The sequence below is a fragment of the Bos javanicus genome, chromosome 15 (assembly GCF_032452875.1).
Source record: "Bos javanicus breed banteng chromosome 15, ARS-OSU_banteng_1.0, whole genome shotgun sequence".
Lineage (NCBI taxonomy): Eukaryota > Metazoa > Chordata > Mammalia > Artiodactyla > Bovidae > Bos > Bos javanicus.
In genome coordinates, this window is record NC_083882.1 from 24,602,436 (window position 1) to 24,613,941 (window position 11,506).

Here is an 11,506-nt window from a genome sequence, read left to right on the forward strand (position 1 = left end):
TGTGATGGAAGGGTTCAAAAATTAGATCATGGTGGTGGTTGCTCCATTCTGTGACTATAGGAAAAATATGCACTGTGTACTTAAAATGGGACAATTTCTGTGGCATACGAATGGTGTCTCAATAAACCTGTTTTTTCTAAAAAAAAAAGTCATTAAAAACCATATTGGAAAAAAAAAAAAAAACCATATTGTCAGGGACTTCTCTGGCAGTTCAGTGGTTAAGACTCCACCTGGTCAAGGAATGAAAGGTCCCGCATGCTGCAAAACCTATTGCCAGCCTTCAAGCTGCCAATTCCAAAGGCCGCTGTTCCCTCTCCCACTCTGGCTTGGCTTCTCAGCAGCCTGACAGCTGCCCATTCCCTCCTCTTGCCTTTCATGACATCACCCGCTCCGGGTTCTCTTGTGTCACTCACCACGCCTGCTCAGTCTCTTTGCTGGCTTCTCCACCAGCCTCTGAATGCTGGAGGGCCCAAGGCTTTGTGTAGGGCCTTCTTACCATCTCTATTGATACTTTATTCCTTTTGGAGTTTATTCAATCCTCTCCCATAAATTTACTTTATTAATTTTTACTTTTTGGTCAAGCCTCGCGGCATGTGGGATCTCAGTTCCCCGACCTGGGATGGAGCCTGCGACCCCTGCCTTGGAAGCACAGAATCTTAACCACTGCACACTAGGGAGATCTCTCCCATGACTTTAAATGACCATGGCATGACTTTAAATGCCATCTCATTGGCTGATGACTCCAAATAAATCAGAACCTCTCCCCAGGTTTCTCTAACTGCTTTTTCACTATTTCCCTTTGGTGATCTGAAGTTATCTCAAACTTGGTATGTTGAGATATAAGCTTCATATTCTCAGTTTCCCACTCCACCACCAACCCTATTTCCTCCCAAGTTTTCTAGTCCCAGTAAATGACACCACCAGTCACACAACTGCCCAAGTCAACCTTAATATATGTATTTTCCTCCTGCCCTATACCTGATCACTCAGCATCTTCCACTTCCAAAGTGTACCCAAACCCACCCACTCTTTTTCATCTATTCACCCTACAAGTCATCATAATCTTTCCATGGCAACAGCTTCCTAACTTCTCTGCGTGCTCACTCAATATGTTACTTTCCCGATTAAGATCCCTCACTGACTTCCCAACACGTGGCAAGCCCTGACCTGCCTCAGGACCCTTGAACAGGCTGTCCTTCCGCCTGAAATGCTCTTCCCTCAACTCTCCATATGGACCATCCATTCTCTACCTGTCTCCCTCAGCTCATGCCATCTCCTCAGAGGAGATTTCCCTACCCTATCTGTGTTCTTCCCTTAGTCCAATTATTCTCCAATATTCATGATGTCTTTTCTTTCATGGCACTTACCACAACCAGTGATTAACTTCTGTATTCTACTTACATTGGTTCATCAATTCAATAAATATCTATCATGTCTCCTCTGTACCAGGCACGGTTTGTTGCTGTTGATTAGTCACTCAGTCATGTCCAGCTCTTTGTAACTCCATGGTCTGTAGCCCACCAGACTCCTCTGTCCACGGAGTTTTCTAGGGACAAATACTGGAATGGCTTGCCATTTCCTTATCCAGGAGATCTTCCCAACCCAGGGATTGAACCTGCGTCTCCTGCATTGGCAGGTGGAGTCTTTACTACTGAGCCACTGGGGAAACCCCACCAGCTACTGTGGTACTACTAAAGATAAAGTCATCATCAAATAGACAGGGTTCCAGTCCCAAGGCAGCATACAATTTGATAGAAGATACAGATATTAATCAAATAATCCTACAAATGACAACACAGCCACAAACTCTGATAAGTGCTCGGATGAGAAACTGTTAGAAGACCACGTTCCTAACATTTCCTGGATGCTTATGTGCCGGATACAGACCAAGTTACAACCTGTCCAAGCAGGGACTTGTCGTACCCAGTTGACTTGTGGGGAAACCAAGGCTGAGTGCATATGAGAAAACCAAAGTCGTATAACTAGTTGGTGGCTGAGCTGAGGTCAAAGTCAAGTGTGTCTGCCCTCAGAGCCAGAGTTCCAGGCCACCATGACAGCCTGTCTCATGACACCCCATCACCATGACTCCCCATCTCATGTTCTGCTTTCCCTCCTTCCTCTGTGACCACTTTGGTCACAGTCTTCACCATCATATCTACCTCCTCTGCTCACTCCCCAAATTTTGGTGCTTCTTTGGTTTCTGTTCTCAGCCTTCTCTCCCCAGAAGCATCCCAGCTGGGCTGGAGCTGAAATGTGTACGTCAGTCACGAAGAGTCAGGCAAATTTTGGAAAGCAATCTGGTACTACTTACTTAAATAACAACCTGGCAATTCTGTTCCTGAGATCCCAAAGTAATTCTCCCAGCAGCCCTTGAGGTTTCCTGAATGAGGGGAATCATGACGGCATGTCCTGTGATGGGGTGAGGCTGGGCACCTGGGCGTCCATCACCAGGTGTGTGCATGGGTGCCTGTGGAGGCTGCACGACACGGAGGATTACTGCATTCCCTAGAAGCAACAGCGTCGAGGTAGACAGGAACGGTGCTCAGTGAAAAAGGTAAGAAACAGAAATAGATCTATCGCAAAGTATCAGTTATATAAATTAAAGATGCGTGCTCACAAAACAAAAACACACAATTATATAGAAACATATCAAAGCAAAACACAAATTAAACAAAACAGAATGGTTGTTAGAGGGATACAAGAATGGACACAGGAGTGAGCATGGGCCACGCGTCCTGGTTTGCCCACAGCCATCCTGGTTTACCCCTGAGGTCCCAGCATAATGATTATTAAAGTACCTCTTTTTCTTCTCGAAAGTGTTTTTGCTTGTGTGGTAAACAGTCATTCTAGGTACGGAAATAAGGGGAAGAAATAAACAAGAGTGAAATCGTATGCAGATTTGGTGGTGATGACACAGAACGAGGATTGTGGTTACCTCGAGCCCCCACATCTGAGATTCCAAAGCAAAATCAAAGGGTAAACAAGCACAGCAAAGCAAGCAAGCAAACACAAAGCCCAGACCCCAAGAGTACCACCCTAAGATTTGAACAAGACTCTGTCTTTGAGCATCTCCCTCCATGCACTGACCCATTCGGCTGAGGACCGCTGCGTGTGTGGACAGAGAATCCATCCACATTTGGATTCCAACCACATAGAGGCATGTCAGGCGCAGTGGGTGGGGTGGGGTGGGAGGTTGCGGGCAGCTAGCAGAGGCCAAATCAGAATTTCTGGGCCTCTGGGAGAGAACTCACCACATACGGAGACAGTACGATGTCAAAAGTGGGACATGTGCCGAAAGTGCCCAGTGGCCATAGGAAGGGAGTGATCTAGGTACTGATCTGGGTGCTGCGGGGCAGCTGGTCTGGAGGAGCCCCCAGAAACTAGGGGATGGTAGGTATGTACCCGGGAAACAAGGGCTTCAAGGGTGACATTATTATTTTTCTCAGGGTATAACATACCACGAAGTATGTAAAATTCTCTAAACTTCAGGCACAGCTTGAATTGTTACCCATGTAGTCATCAACCAGACTAAGATACACAGACCTTTTCTAGCATCCCAGAGAAGTCCCTCTTTTTCCTGTCCATCTCTTTTCCCCCTGACCCAGGTGACTACTCTTCTGATTTCTAGAACCATAGATTAGTTTTGCCTGCCCTGGAAACTTCTATGAATGGAATCATACAGTATGAGCTGTCTGGACTCTTTTAGTCCACATACCATATGTGACTGTAGTCTATAGCATCACGTGTGTCAGCTACTTGTACTTTTTTTCCTTATGCTGCTAGCACCACACAGCTAGCAGGATCTCAGATCCCCGACCAGGGACTGAACTCAGGCCACGGCAGTGAAAGCCTGGAATCTTAACCACTAGCCTCCCAGGGACTCCCAGCAATTTGTACTTTTGTATGTAAAACATTGTATTCCATTGGAAGGACACACCATGATTTGCTTTCCAATCTTCTGGTGATGAACATTGGGCTATATCCACTCTGAGCTATGAATAAATCTGCTATGGAAGTCCTTTTTAAACAAAAAGAATCTCACTGTGAAAGCTATATGGTCTATGGTCTCACTATGAGCTATATGGTCATTGTCAAAGGGGAAGGAGTGCTCCCCTCTGACCTCCCAGCAGGGGGCCACATGGCCGTGAACCCCCTACAGCTTCTGCATACCTGGGCAGAGCTCCATGAGGCTGCTGGTGCCAATGAGAGGGCAGGCACAATGGATCTGTGTCCTGCAGAGGTAGCGTCCATATCTAGTGACTCAGATGGATTCATGAATGTGGGTCAGACTTTTTAAGATGCCAGGAGTTCTTTGGGAAAACTTTGCAACCATCTGTAGGTGGGGCTTTGAGTTAGTGAAATTGATCGTTATCCTGTTAATGTGATAGCATTTGTCCCCATGAACTGGTGAAGCTAAGGGACAACCAGATGACATTATCACAGTAAAAAGAACTACCTTTCACTTAGGCTCCCCAAACCAAAACCCAGGTGTTATCACAGACCCTCTCCTCCATCTTTCAAAACTAACTGGCCACCAAATCCCATTCAACTTGTTAACAATTTTCTGATCCATAATTTCCTCTGTATTGCTGTAGCCACTATTCTCATCCAAGCCTCTGTCATTTCTCTTTGTGAGATGATTAATTTTATATGTCAATGAACTGGATCACAGGGTGCCTATACATTTGGGCAAATACTATTTTGGGTGTGTCTGTGAAGGTGCTTCTGGATGAGATTAACTTTTGAATTGTTAGATCTGAGTAAAGTGGATTGCCCTCCCTACTGTGGGTGAGCCTCATCCAATCAGTTGAAGGTTTGAATAGACCAAAAGGCTGACACTTCCATGGATAAAGGGGAACTCCTGCCTGAGTGCATGAGCTGGGATATTGTTTTGTCTGGTCTTCAGAACGCAGACTGAAACATCAGCTCTTCCTGGATCTTAAGTCTGCTGGCTTTCCAATCAGATCTGCACACTGACTCTTCTGGATCTCCAGCATGGCAACTGTAGATGTTAGAAATTCTCAGCTTCTCTAATCCTATCAACCAACACCTTAAGATAAATCTCTTTACACAGAAAGAGTACAGTCATCCGACTCTTTGCAACCCCATGGACTGTAGCCTACCAAGCTCCTCTGTCCATGGGATTTTCCAGGCAATAGTACTGGAGTGGATTGCCATTTCCTTCTCCAGGGGATCTTCCTGACCCAGGGATCGAACCCGGGTCTCCCGCATTGTAGACAGACACTTTACCGTCTGAGCCACCAGGGAAGTCCGTTTATAGATAGAGGGAGAGTTATCTGGAGAACTTTGATTACTTCCTTGACCTTCCATACTATTTTCTGAGTGATTTTCCCAAACATAATCTGAGTGTGTCTTTTACATGTTTAGGTTGCTTCAATAACTTCCCATTGTCTTCAGGATAAAATTAAAACTCTTTAGTATTTATTCAAAATCATTTACGATTAATCCCTCCACTACTTTGTCATACCTTCTCTTACCTCTTTGCCCCGGTTGTCCTTCAAAAGGACTGTGCCACCACCTCCCTAGGTCTTTGCACAAAGTTCCCCAAATGCTCTGCAGGTCTAAGGCTTGCTAGTTCATTCAGGTCCTGCTAGCTCCATGTTCCAGTTCCATGCACAGAGCCCAGGAATACACACGACCAGGCTATGCTGGAGACTCTGAATCAAGTGTAGACTGTGCCTCAGTGTACTGTGTACATGTAGTAGCCACTGTTTGAGACGCACTTGGTCCAGGCAAAGGGAATCTCCTATGAGAATGCTGTGTAGGTTACAAGCCGATGCTCTAGTCTTGGGTCTAGATACAGATATGTGACTTACTGGAAGCTGAATTCCAGGACTGCATTTTTGCACAAGAACCAGGCAAAGATTAATGTTTGCTTAATATGCCAGCTTTTTAAAATGCATAATTTTCTCTGATTTTTTTTCATTCTAGTATTCACTGTGCACCTAATCATGTATTCATAATTGCATTATTTTTCTCAAAGAGAGCCCTTCCAAACTTCCACGTTTCAAACCCATAAAACCTAGAGATATGTACTTGTCTGGAAGGAGACAGGCTTCCAGAAAATCCAATGGAACCCTTATTTACACAGAAGTCCTCCCCTGTAACTCTGGGCCACTGTCCTATGGAAGGTTTTTGGTGTCTCTGCCGTGTGTCCTGACTTCCTTCCTAGCTGATGAGTAAGAACACCCTGTTTGATTTACCTCCCCAAGTGGGGTCTGCACCTGGTCTTCCTCTCAGTCCAAACCTAACGTGGACACAGTTGTCACCCGCTTCTTTCATCTGGCTTCCTCCTTGTTGCTCTTTCGGATTCAGATCAGGAGCCGCTGTCTCCTAGGAGCCTTCCCTGATGCTCTCAGGGTAGGCTGGGTGCCCACTAACTGTAGACCTTCAGTAATGGTTAGTTGAACGAATGAATGAATAAATGAATGAAGCTGATCCATCAAATGATCCCCTCTGGCCCTGGAAAAATCAGTCCTTTTTGGTTGGCTCCTATGGAATCCAGGCCTCCCATGTCCAGCAATGCCCCTTTTCCTCTGCTTCCTGGATTGCTCCTTGCCCAGCATCCTGAATCTCCCATTCCTGATGCCTCCAGATAAAGGTGGTTTCTTTTTCTGCATTCACACTTGACCTCCTCTCTTACAGCTCCTGACCTGGGCACTTACTGTGGCAAGAGACTTCACTTCTGGTCTGCCATCCAGGTCCCCCAGCACCTCCACGAGCTGTTTTTATGTTTTTGCTGGAGCTGTGTTTGTTTGCTGGAGCTGCCAGAACCAAGTGCCACAGATAGGGTGACCCAAGCAACTGAGGTTTACTTACAGTTCTGGAGACTAGAAGTTCAAGGTCAAGATGTCAGCAAGGTTGATTTCTTCTGAAGCCTCTGTTCTTGGCTTACAGATGGCGAATTATCCTCCCTATGTCTTCACATGCTCTTCTGTCTGTGCATGTCCATGTATTAATCTCTCTTCTTATAAAGATACCAGTCATACTGGCTTAGGGCTCATTTACTATAATTATCTCTTTAAAGGCCCCCATTTACAAACCCATCAAGTAAAGTAACATTCTGAGGTAGTGCTGCTGCTGCTGCTGCTAAGTCGCTTTAGTCGTGTCCGACTCTGTGAGACCCCATAGACGGCAGGCCACCAGGCTCTGCCGTCCCTGGGATTCTCCAGGCAAGAACAATGGAGTGGGTTGCCATTTCCTTCTCCTAGGGATTAGGAATTCAACATATGACTTTGGTGGGAGGGGCATTATTCAGCCACGTAACAGAGTTTTCTTCATTTTATGTATAAGGAAACCGATACCCAAAGGGATTAAGTAACTCTCTGTTACTGTGTGAGCTGCTGTAACAGAGCTAGCATAGACTGGGTGGTTTCAACAACAAGAATTCATTTTTCAGAGTTCTGGAAGCTTGGGAAGTTCAAGATCAAGTCATCTGCAGATACATGTCTGAAGGTAGCTGCTTTCTCGATGTCCTCACAGGGCCAAGAGAGAGGCAGTGTCTCATGTTTCTTCTTATGAGGGCACTAGTCCCATTCATGAGGTCTCCACCCTCCACCATCTAATTACCTCCCAAAGGTCCCACTTCCAAAAAGCAAACTAGGCTTCAACATATGAATTTGGGGGTCAGAATCTAAAGCCCTTGCCATGGTCACTCAGGCAGCAGGTTGAGAAGTAAGGTCTTCTGACCCCAAGTCCTGCTGATTTCTGTTCCACCCACAGCCTCTGTTCCCTGGGCTTCTCTAAGAGCCCTCTGTTCCCACTGTCATTTTCCCACCGTTTCATTTCCTACAAAGTGACATATCTCTATGTGCCACATGAACACGGGTGGTCAGGGCCACATAACTGGAGGACCCGGGGTCTGGAGTTTCGAGGCCAGTCTAGGCAGCCGCAGTGGTTGGCAGGGGCGGAGGTGAGGCTGCAGGATAAAGAAGAGGCCAAGGGTCTGGATCTTGGAGCCAAACCATCTAGGTTCAAATCCAGGTTTACTCATTCTCTGACCTTGTGGTCTCGGCCAAGTTACTCAACCCCTCAGTGCCTCAGTTTTCCCATCTGTAAAATGGTGATAATAACGATACCCACATCATCGTTTACTGAGTCGATTAGATGAGTCAATATGTGAACAGCAGCCAGCACTTAGTATGCTGTGAATGAGTGACAGCAATGATGATCGTGACTACCATTTTCTAGGGATGAGGTTTCCTCAGTCTGGTATTCTCCATGTTCTGTTGAGTGACATTGCTCTGAGGCAGGAGTGGGCCTGGATTCCTGTTGGAGGCTTGTGGGAGGGAAAGCAGAGGCTGAGTTGGACGGGCGTCTGGATTACGCCCTGATCTCAGGCGTAATGACACTTGCCCTCACCTTAGAGCCAGGAGACCCAAGGGCCTTGGGGTTTCCAGATGGCAGTGTCTGCAGAGATTTCTGTGGCCATCCCTCTGCCTCCAGGCAGCCCTTTTGCATATCCTCTGCTAGGACGAGGCCTTGAAGAGCTGGGTGACAGTGTGTGGCTGCCAAGAAGCTTTATGGTGCCTCACACTAGCTGTGACTTCTATTTCGGGACCCACAAAGGTCAAAGTCAATCCCTGCCTGCAGGAATGACAAGACGCGTGCGGGGAGCAGCTGGGTTCCCCAGCCTCCTGGGTCCCACTAACCGCGAGGCACGAACCTCGAACCCATCAAGCACAGGGGTTGACATAAACTCCAGGGCTGAGCCCCAAGGCGCTGCTCTGTGCAGAATCCCCAGTGAGTCCCAAATGGAGAGAAATACAACTTCTCACAGCTCATTCTGGGCCCTGCCCGCCTCCCCCTTCTCCATCACGCAGCCAATGGAAGAGCGTAGCTAACAGTTAAATACAGTAGCAGTTTAAAACCACCCCGCCTGCCTGCCCAGGCTGCTGTTGGCCCTGCCGGGCCTGGGCTCCCCACCCAGCCTGATATTGGCACTGGAAACTGACTCACAAAACACCCTGTAAAAGACGCCCCAGGGGCCAGTGGGCCAGGACCACGACCGGGCCGCGTCCTGCCCCCACACCTTCTCGCTTTCACCGGAGCTTGCTTTTGCTTCACCCCATTTCCTGGGAGCCTTGAAGATTTATGGTGGCCCAGCTGGCCTACTTGACTTTCAGGTAGAGCGATCTCAGGGTGCTGATGGAGATCCTACCCAGACACTGGGCAGAGAAAAGCCAGTTGAGGTGGACGGGAAGGCACACCCTTGGGATCAGAAGTCTCGGGTTTCAATCCCGGGCCTGCTGCCTCCTGGCCGCGAAATCAATGGTCCTCAAACTCTGGTGCCTGAGCAGCAGCATCTGCATCGCTTAGGAACTTCTTGAAACACCAGTCAACAGGCCCCACTCCAGACCCACTGAGTCGGAAACTTAAGCTGGAACCCCGCCATCTGAGCTTTAACAAGTCCTCCAAGTGACGCCAGTACTCGCTGAAGCTCCAACCACTGTCTTAACTCATCTCCTTGTCTGAGACTCACTTTCCTAGTCTGGAAAATGGGAAGAAGACATACGTTTTCCAGGTGTTGTAGTTAATGAGATTATGGTACATGACGGACAAGCATCTCCTTGTCACAGAGAAGATGCCCACAAGCATTGCTGCTGGAGGGCTGGGGATGCGGGATATTGCTGGCATCTGAGCCCCCACCCACACTCGATGCAGGAGGCTGCCTCTCACTTGGCCTTGGCTCTGAGGGATTCTCAAGTCAGACCTCATCTCACGAACCATCAGTGGGACTGAGTGAGCAGATGACACCAAAGGCCTAGCAAAGTCACAGGCTGGAAGGAGCAAGAAGGCAGAAGAAGAGGCACAGTGGAGTTAGAGATCCAAAGAGAACAGAAGGTGTGAGTAAAACAGAGAAGTCGTGCTGGTAACTGTGAGATGTCACACTCATTTGGTTGGCTTTGGTGCCAGTGGTCACTCATTTGGAAAAATACTTGTGGGGAACTCCCCTGGTGGTCCAATGGCTAAGACTCTGCACTCCCAATGCAGGCACCCCAGGTTCGATCCCTGGTCAGGGAACTGGATCCCACATGCCACAATTAAAGCTCCTGAATGCTGCAATGATCATCGATGATCTTGCGTGCTGCAACTAAGACCTGGCTCAGCCAATAAAAATTTTTTTAGGAAAGAAAAAGAAAAACACCTGTGGTCCTAGAGCTGTCACCAAGGAGAAAGGCCTCGTGTGTCATTGCCTCCACACAACCCAGTGTGTACCCCGTCCTGCCACAATCTCCCATGTTACCTGCCGCTGGGTTGAAACACCCTGCTCCCCATCTTTGTCATCAGGAAAGTGCTTACTAAGCATCTTCTCTGTGTAGGATGCCAACGAGGTATTTTTAAAGGGAGGTGACATGTTCTCTGCCCTCTAAGGGATTACTTGGCTGGTAACTTCGAAAGAAAAATATGTTCTGGCATCTAAGACAACCCATAGACCTTACCAGAAGCTGCACTGGCCACAGAGTGTCTGTTGGGTTAGGTGTGGTCCTGCGGGGCTGTCTTTATATATATGTGAGAAAGAGGAGGAGAGAAGGGAGTGGGCTGCAGACCCCACCTCTCCTGGAATACCGTGTGACATGTCTGCTTCTCTTATGCTTCAGCACCTGGTGCTAGTGGTAAGGAACCCGCCTGCCAATGCAGGAGACTCAAGAGCTGCAGGTTTGATCCCTGGGTCAGGAAGACCCCCTGGAGGAGGGCATGGCAACCCACTCCAGTACTCTGGCCTGGAGAATCCCACAGACAGAGGTGCCTGGTGGGCCACAGTCCATGGGGTCGCAAAGAGTTGGACATGACTGAAGCGACTTAGCACACACACACACCTGGCTCTCCCAGACATCAGGTAACAACCACATTTCAGAGGCAGTGGGAATCCAGAATCCTAGGATCCCAGGGCAGGCAAACAACTTACATCTTTGTCTATCCATCTTTTTGCCTCTAGGCAGGACAGTCATCAGATAATCCTGAGAGAGAATTGTCCATTCTTTTTGATAATGTTCTCCATAACCTTCTGAGTTTGAGTGGTCCATGTTACCAAAAAATAATCATAAAAGTTGCTACTATTTTTAATCCACTGAGCTATGTGTATGGTCTTGCATACACATAATCTGTTGTTCTCACCATTGCACTGAAGAGTGGAGCTATTCAGCTTTGTTTTTTTTAGTGAGAAAAACTAAAGCTGAGAGGGGTCATGTTACCTGCCCAAGGGCACATGAGAAAGAGTAGGTTCAGAGTTTGAACCTGGTTCTCTCTAATTCCAATGCTCTTTCCACAGTATTGCCCAACTGTAAAACTTGCCCTGTCTTATCACTCATGAATTCATTCAGTTAACAAATATTTTTGAGCACCTGCTTTATGCCAAGCATTGTGCCAGCAGAACAGCTAAATGGAATTCCTTCTATTTTTATATAAGCTAACTCTTATTTACCCTTGTTATTAGGGAAAAAGATGCAGGTTGATCAACAAGTGATTATTTGGGGGGTGAGTC

General features: G+C 47.4%; 1 non-coding gene across 1 annotated transcript; it reads left to right on the top strand.

Moving 5' to 3' along the window:
• Positions 1–9,970: 9,970 nt before the first annotated feature.
• On the top strand, positions 9,971–10,044 carry TRNAG-CCC (transfer RNA glycine (anticodon CCC)). Its single transcript has one exon. It is a non-coding gene; the product is annotated as a tRNA-Gly (tRNA).
• The last annotated feature ends 1,462 nt before the right edge of the window (positions 10,045–11,506 follow it).